Genomic DNA, 8850 nt, shown 5'->3' on the forward strand with positions numbered 1-8850 from the left:
ATGAAGACGCTTGATAAGATTTTTTCAATGAATACATACCTTGATAAATTTTTGAAATAGTTCAAAATGGAACAGTCAAAGAAGGAGTTCTTGCCTGTGTTGCAAGGTGTTAAGTTGAGTAAGACTCAAAGCCCGACCACGGCAGAAAATAGAAAGAGAATGAAAGTCATTCCCTATGCCTCAGTCATAGGTTCTATAAAGTATGCCATGCTGTATACCAGATCTATTGTATGCCATACCACTGAGTTTGGCAAGGGAGTACAATAGTGATCTAGGAGTAGATCACTGGAGAGCGGTCAAAATTGTCCTTAGTGGAATAAGGATATGTTTCTCGATTATGGAAAAAGGTTCGTCGTAAAAGGTTACGCCGATCCAAGTTTGACACTAATCTAGATGACTCTAAGTCTTGATCTAGATACATATTGAAAGTGGGAGCAATTAGCTAGAGTAGCTCCGTGCAGAGCATTGTAGACATAGAATTCGCAAAATACTTACGGATCTGTATATGACATACCCGTTGACTAAGATTCTCTCACAAGCAAAACATGATCACACCTTAGTACTCCTTGGGTGTTAATCACATAGCGATGTGAACTAGATTACTGAATCTAGTAAACCCTTTGGGTGTTGGTCACATAGCGATGTGAACTATGGGTGTTAATCACATGGTGATGTGAACTATTGCTGTTAAATCACATGGCGATGTGAACTAGATTATTGACTCTAGTGCAAGTGGGAGACTGAAGGAAATATGCCCTAGAGGCAATAATAAAGTTATTATTTATTTCCTTATATCATGATAAATGGTTATTATTCATGCTAGAATTGTATTAACCGGAAACATAATACATGTGTGAATACATAGACAAACAGAGTGTCACTAGTATGCCTCTACTTGACTAGCTCGTTAATCAAAGATGGTTATGTTTCCTGACCATGAACAATGAGTTGTTATTTGATTAATGAGGTCACATCATTAGTTGAATGATCTGATTGACATGACCCATTTCATTAGCTTAGCACCTGATCGTTTAGTATGTTGCTATTGCTTTCTTCATGACTTATACATGTTCCTATGACTATGAGATTATGCAACTCCCGTTTGCCGGAGGAACACTTTGGGTGCTACCAAACGTCACAACGTAAATGGGTGATTATAAAGGAGCATTACAGGTGTCTCCAAAGGTAGATGTTGGGTTGGCGTATTTCGAGATTAGGATTTGTCACTCCGATTGTCGGAGAGGTATCTCTGGGCCCTCTCGGTAATGCACATCACATAAGCCTTGCAAGCACTGCAACTAATATGTTAGTTGTGAGATGATGTATTACGGAACGAGTAAAGAGACTTGCCGGTAACGAGATTGAACTAGGTATTGGATACCGACGATCAAATCTCGGGCAAGTAACATACCGATGACAAAGGGAACAACGTATGTCGTTATGCGGTCTGACCGATAAAGATCTTCGTAGAATATGTAGGAGCCAATATGGGCATCCAGGTCCCGCTATTGGTTATTGACCGGAAACGTGTTTTGGTCATGTCTACATTGTTCTCGAACCCGTAGGGTCCGCACGCTTAAGGTTTCGATGACAGTTATATTATGAGTTTATGAGTTTTGATGTACCGAAGGAGTTCGGAGTCCCGGATGAGATCGGGGACATGACGAGGAGTCTCGAAATGGTCGAGACGTAAAGATCGATATATTGGACGACTATATTCGGAGTTCGGAAAGGTTCCGAGTGATTCGGGTATTTTCCGGAGTACCGGGGGGTTACGGGAATACGGGGAAGAGTATTGGGCCTTGATGGGCTTTAGTGGGAAGAGGAGAAAAAGGCTGCGCCCCCCCTCCCCTCTAGTCCGAATTGGACTAAGGAAAAGGGGGCCGGCCACCTCTCCTTCTCCTCCTATTCCTTCTCCCTTCCTCCCCTCTTTGTGGACTCCTACTAGGACTTGGAGTCCTAGTAGGACTCCCTATCCTGGCCGCACCTTTGCCTTGGCCGGCCTCCTCCTCCTCCATCCTTTATATACAGGGGCAGGGGGCACCCCATAGACACAAGTTGATCCACGTGATCTATTCCTTAGCCGTGTGCGGTGCCCCCTGCCACCATATACCTCGATAATACTGTAGCGGAGTTTAGGCGAAGCCCTGCTGCTGTAGTTCATCAAGATCGTCACCACGCCGTCGTGCTGACGAAACTCTTCCCCGACACTTTGCTGGATCGGAGTCCGGGGATCGTCATCGGGCTGAACGTGTGCTCGAACTCGGAGGTGCCGTAGTTTCGGTGCTTGATCGGTTGGATCGTGAAGACGTACGACTACTTCCTCTACGTCATGTCATCGCTTCCGCAGTCGGTCTGCGTTGGGTACGTAGACAACACTCTCCCCTCGTTGCTATGCATCACATGATCCTGTGTGCGCGTAGGAAAATTTTTGAAATTACTACGAAACCCAACAATCATAGCCATATCCTGGAGCGTCACAGTCATCTCCCCGGTCCGAAGATGGAAAGTGTGTGTCTCCGGCCTCCAATGATCAACAAGCGCAGTGAGTGCTGCAGCATTGTTGGGTGGCGTCGACCGGCTGACCAACTGAATGAAAGGGAGAAGTCTTGTCTCCCTTACATACGGTGTGTACCGCTCATCATAGCGCATCCACCCAAGGGTGACCCCGTGAGACCGAATCTTCAAAGGTGCAAGCTCCTACAAACAAACAAACAAACAAACAAATCATTACATATGGGGCATTTGTGTTTGAAATAAACATGAAATTCATAACACCGGCAACTTTCATTATTACCCGCTACTCCACCGACATAGCATACGACCGGTGTTGTTTGTCCCAGTGATCAACGAGAAGCCAAACCATCCTAACAATTAAAAAAAACTTTCTTGTCAACACAATTATCTTTGGAATACAAATAAACTAAACTATGCTTACTAGATGCAAAATTCAAAGCATATGTATCCAAAGCATTCTTGTCAAAACAAATATAAGTTCCACACAAATAAACTAAACTAGGCCTACTTCATACAAATATATTTTCCATAGAAATAACATATCAACCTATGTATCCAACCATATTTTTCGAAAAAATAAACTAAACTAGGGTTCCGAAATCAAACAATGAAGAGTTCTAATACATGCAAGATTATAATACATGCAAGATTCTAATCTAATCAAATCAAACAAAGGTTCCCCAAATCTTCAAAATCTTCAAAATACTATATTTTCTATGGATAGCAAGAAGGAGATCGGAGGAGAGTACCTTCTAGTATGGATTGGTGACGAAATCCACAGACTAAATCGTCGGATTTGAAGGATTTGAGAGAGGGGATTGAGAGGGGGAGTGGATAAGGCCGCCGCCGCGGCTTGTTTTGTTTCTGGAACTGCTGCAATGGGGTGGGTGAGGGAGGAGAGGGCCGCCGCGGCTGGACATAACTCACAGTGCAGCGCCCGACAGCTAGGCGCTGCACATTGTGTGGCGCCTAGCACCGAGGCGTTGCACAGCTGGGTGCGGGGCCAGGGCTGCCATGGTGGAATAGCGTGCAACGCCCGCTAGCTGGGCGCTGCACCGTAGGGTGTGGCGCCTGCGTCGCGGGCGCTACACAAAAGGGTCAGGGGTGTGGAATAGTTTCACACCCAGTTCATTCTGTGAATTGATTTTGTTCGAAGGTCAAAATTGTCAAATTTGCCGATCGAGCGGACGTCTAGCTCATCGTTTTTGCCCTTGGTGTGTCCCCATTTTTCTACTACTGGTACCATCCACATTTTCTTCAGTTGTGATGTTTGCTAGTACTCTGTTATCTCCAAGTTTTGATTTGTTTTAGCTGAAAGCACCATATTGTAATTCCTTTTTTTTGTTATGGCAACTTAACATGTTTCCCCATGGCAATTATTTGGTCATGTTTGATATCATTTTAGTTCCATTCCACTAATAGCTATATGGCAGTGAGGTGATCATTATCATTGCGTTTAGTAACTACTCCCTTCGTTTCTAAATATATGTCCTTTTAAAGATTTTTAGAGATTTTAATGTGGACTATATATGAATGTATATAGACATATTTTAGAGTGTAGATTCATTTTGCTTCGTATGTAGTCCATATTGAAATCTCTAAAGGGTCTTATATTTAGGAACGGAGGAAGCATCATTTTCATGAATAAGGTGATCCATAAATGAAAACATTTTTGCCATGGCAAACTTATCATGTGTTGATGATACGTCATTTTTACGGTGTTTTTGCCATGAAAAGTAAAATATTCTTTTTGCCATGGCAACTTAAGATGTGTTGTTTTGCCATGGCAATTCGGAGTTATATTCACACGCCAATTAACACTTGCCATGACAACTTAACATGTGTTGCCATGGCAAGTGTATATGTTTTTCCCACACGTCGACCATGGCAAATTGGCCATCATAGCCATATTACAACTTAAGTTGTTTTTCCATGGCAACTTTTATATTTCTTTTTTATACACGACATGTTTTTAAAGATGGATTTTTGCCATAGCAAAGTTGTATTTTCTGACCATGGCATTTTTTTGTTTGACTCACGGCAAATTCTTTTTTGAACCATGGCAAATTTACTTCACACTTCACCTTTCTTTAACCATGACAAAATTATTATTTGTGACCATGGCAATTTTGTTAGAGACCATCGCAAATTTAGTATCTTTCGCCATGGCAAATTTACTCATTTTTAATTGTGGACAAAGTTTCTCCTATGACCATGGTAACTTTACAAACACGACAATGTACTTTCTTCTCTTGAGGGAAATTTTGCTTTTTATGAACTATGGCGATTTTCACTAACCGATCCAAATTGGTTAACTAGACCATTGTAGTTTGTAAGTAGCACGGCTATTTTAATTATATTTTTAGACCATGGAAAATTAAGCAATTGACTATGGGAAAATTTGTTTCAATGAATCATTGCGGCTTAAGCAATTGACCATGTCAAATTTAGTTTATGGTTCATGCCAAATTTTAGAAATTGACCATGGCAAATTTAGTTTATGGATCATGGCAAACTTAGTTTCATGTATCATGGCAAATTAAGTTTATTGCCCATGCCAATTTTATTGTTCTCATGACAATATTAAAAAAATCAAAGCCTTTTGGCAATTTAGTTGTTGCTTTCTTATTTGAGCATCATGACAATTTATTGTTATGCATCATGGCATTTTTAGTGTATGGAGCATGGCAAATTTTTGGATAATTTTCATTTTTTAATTTAAACCTTGGCAAATGTATTTATTTTTAGCACAAAAAATGTTTTGGGGTTATTTTTCCATACACGGGAAATTTCTCATACAAAACAAGAAAAATAAAATTAAAATAATGTAGGAATTTTTATTTATGAATCTTCCATGGCAATTTTTTTGTTCAAATTTTTTATTTTTATTTTGCTCATTCTATATTTTTTCCATGGTAATTTTTGCCATGTCAATTTTCTGAACTTATTTTTTACCATGGCAATTCTAGAAATTTGCCATGTGATCACTATCGGTGTTGTTATTAGAATATTACTTTTTATATAACTTGGCATTTTGTTTGGCTGACAACACAACAAATTTCCCCTGGTGAATTTTGCTCAGTTTTGTCTAGTTTTTTTGCTTACGTAATTAGTGAGAGAACTCCACGGTATAAATCAGAGTGCACAAAAGTCTTAGTTTTTTTGTAGCTATTCAAAATGAGGTAAAGTTTTCTGTTTGGACCTTCTTTTGCGGTATACATTAGAATTGAGCAAAATATGTGTCATACAATTTTGTTTGATTTTGTCTAGCTATTAAAAATGAGGTCCAAACAATAATTTTTAAGTGTTGAGGTGTGACAAAAAAATACTGGGCCATTTTGGCGTAATTGGAGGCTGTTAAAGCCCAGTCAGAGTCTGTTTTTGTCTTGCAGGGGGACTGTTCGCGCGGGGGCCTGGGGCGATTTTGGTTGTCCCATGTAGTTGTCACGTCAGGGGTTCATGCTACAAGTAGATCCTATCGAACAATTTCGTTCAATTGTTCGCTCCTCCCCTGGCGAACCTTTCGTTCAGTCCGGGAGATCTCCAAACCGAACGTCATGTGGACGTCGGGGTCCCTTTTTTGCAGGGATTTTCTCTTAGAGGTATTGGCCTATCTTTCCCTTAAAAAGGTGTATTGGCTTATCTTTCACTACATTTCTTATGTATACATGCATGATTGATCTGTTATAGTGGAATGGTGTGGTGCTGTAGTTGACAGCGTCCATCGCATTGAAGTAGAGCCAAGGCGGGGCATGCTCTGTTACATGGGAACTGCGCACGGGTGCGGGAGGACGACCAATACGTACCATGCAAAATACATGCAGTCGCGTACATAAACGTCGCTCAGGATAATTTGTTCAATCGATATTTAACTTTTTCGCAAATCCTTTTCGCAAATCGAGATCATTTTCGCAAAATCCTAGGAAGGAGGAGATTGACAAGCTAATGGAGATCATCAACAGGTTTGGGGACCCATCGGAGCTGCATCTAAACATCAACAAGTCCTCGGTCACGCCCATTAGGTGCGAGAACATTAATCTTCAAGAGGTTCTACAGAATTCTGGTGGCAGCATTACTGATTTCCCGATCAAGTATCTTGGTCTCCCAATCATTTTGGGGCGAACCAGACTCGTTCATCTTCAGTTCATCTTGGACAGAATTAGAGCTCGCTTGGCCGGGTGGAAGGGTCGGATGATGTCTATTGCTGGGAGGAGAGTGCTAGTCAGAAGTGTGTTGTCCACCATACCTACCTTCGCCCTCTCTGTGTTGCGCCCACCCAAAGGAATCTTCAGAGAAATCAACAAAGTGTGCAGGCGGTTCCTATGGGCACAGGATGATCTGCTCAATGGTGGCCACTACAAGGTGGGATGGAAAAAGGTCTGCTCACCAGTTGATCGCGGGGGGCTCGGTGTGCTTGATCTCAATAAGTTCCAGAGCTTTGCGCCTCAGATGGATATGGTTATCCTGGCAAAATAGTGACCGCCCTTGGAAAAGCTCTGAACTTCCCTGTGATGCTGGAGACTGGGATTTCTTTAACAGAGCAACATCTGTGACTCTTGGCAATGGTCGATTGCTTCGTTCTGGCGATCTTCCTGGCTTACCTCTCCCTGCCTGGCAACTTTGTTCCAGGACCTGTACAAGCACTCTAGGGGGAAACTCAAATGTGTGGCTGATGCTTTAACTAATGACATGTGGATTAAAGATCTCAGGCAACGAGCAAATACTGAACTAGCACAAAATTTTCTTATTCTTTGGAGAGCAATCAGGACATCAAATGTGATCTTGCAGCCCCACTCTGAAGACACAATCACATGGAGGTTACACACCTCACGAGGCTACAACGCATCCTCTTCTTACAATGCCCAGTTTGAGGATTTGCCAACAACTGTTTTCAAGACTTTGATCTGGAAAACTTGGGCCCCTGGCAAGGTTAAATTCTTTTTCTGGCTCCTGCTCTAGAACCGGCTATGGTGCAACGATAGATTACAACGTAGAGGTTGGGAAATAACTACTTCTGCCCACTTTGTGTGAGGAGCCTTGAATCCTCCACCCATTTGTTCTGGGAATGCCCACTGTCAAAGGAGATTTGGCGCCGCACCTTGCTCTTGTCGGGTTGTGAAAAGCTCACCCTCCTAACCAAAGACAGCAGCCTCACCTCTGAGCAACGAGACCGCAACCTGCTCCAACAAGCAAGACCAAACCTCAGAGCAAAGCTGAAAACAATGATCTTCTTGATTATGGCACATCTGGCGCGAGAGAAATAATCGTACTTTTCGACACACAAACAGCCAGGTTTGCAACATTGTTTCAACAATCAACTGTGACATGGACTCCTGGAAGATAGCCGAAGCAAAGTGCCTCAAGACACCGTTAGGAGATCCAGGCTAGATAGGCAGGTCCTTCTAGGACCAAGGTGAATCTGTTTTCACCAATTCTATAACCCACCATGATCACTTGATCATGAACGCTTTTCCCATTCTCTCCCTGCTTAATATATGAATGTCAGCGATTGTCGGTTCTTTCAAAAAAATTAACTTTTTGGTTCAGAGCACTTTGATTCTTTGGCCACATGGCTTGTATACGTGATGACTTTTTATGTGAAGCTTTTGTTCAGAAGGGTGTGGAAATTTAATTCACTAGCAAGTGCTCATTTCAACCATTCAGTCCTCTCTAGATATACTCACTCTTCCGAATTACTTGTCTTAGATTTGTCTAAGATACGGATGTATGGATGTAAGTACATCCGTATCTAGTAATCTAGACAATACAAGTAATTTGGGATGGAGTTAAAACTATCCAAAAGCTTTTAGGAAGATGGATTTGTCTCTGATTCCTGTAGTGCCATCTGCCATACATAGATCATCTTTCTCTACTTATCTGATTCTTCCCATGTAGATGTTGGGGAGAATTTTCCTTGCATTCTTGAACAATTATACACTATGTAGTGTAATCTTATTCCCACGTAGTGTAATCCCTGAATGATGTTGGCTTATGATAAGACGATAATCTACGTTGAACAATGATGCTAGTCTGAATCCAATGTTGTGTAATCTCTGAATCTTCCCACGTAGATACATAGAAATCATCGTGGATGGTTCATCTAGGTTGTGACTGTTACATAATGAATTTCATCCAAATATCGATCGTTATTCCATGCCTATGCGTTCATAATATTGTCTTTGCTCAAGTTACTATTAGTACTACTATTACACTTGTTACCAAACTGCTACTTTTACTATTACTATTGCTACTATTGTTTTCACTACTATCATATTACTGTTCTATTGATAAATTGCTGCAAAGAAGTGAGTTCTCAGGTGTGGTTGAATTGAC

This window comes from Triticum dicoccoides, chromosome 4B (assembly GCF_002162155.2).
Source record: "Triticum dicoccoides isolate Atlit2015 ecotype Zavitan chromosome 4B, WEW_v2.0, whole genome shotgun sequence".
In the NCBI taxonomy this organism is placed as follows: Eukaryota; Viridiplantae; Streptophyta; class Magnoliopsida; order Poales; family Poaceae; genus Triticum; species Triticum dicoccoides.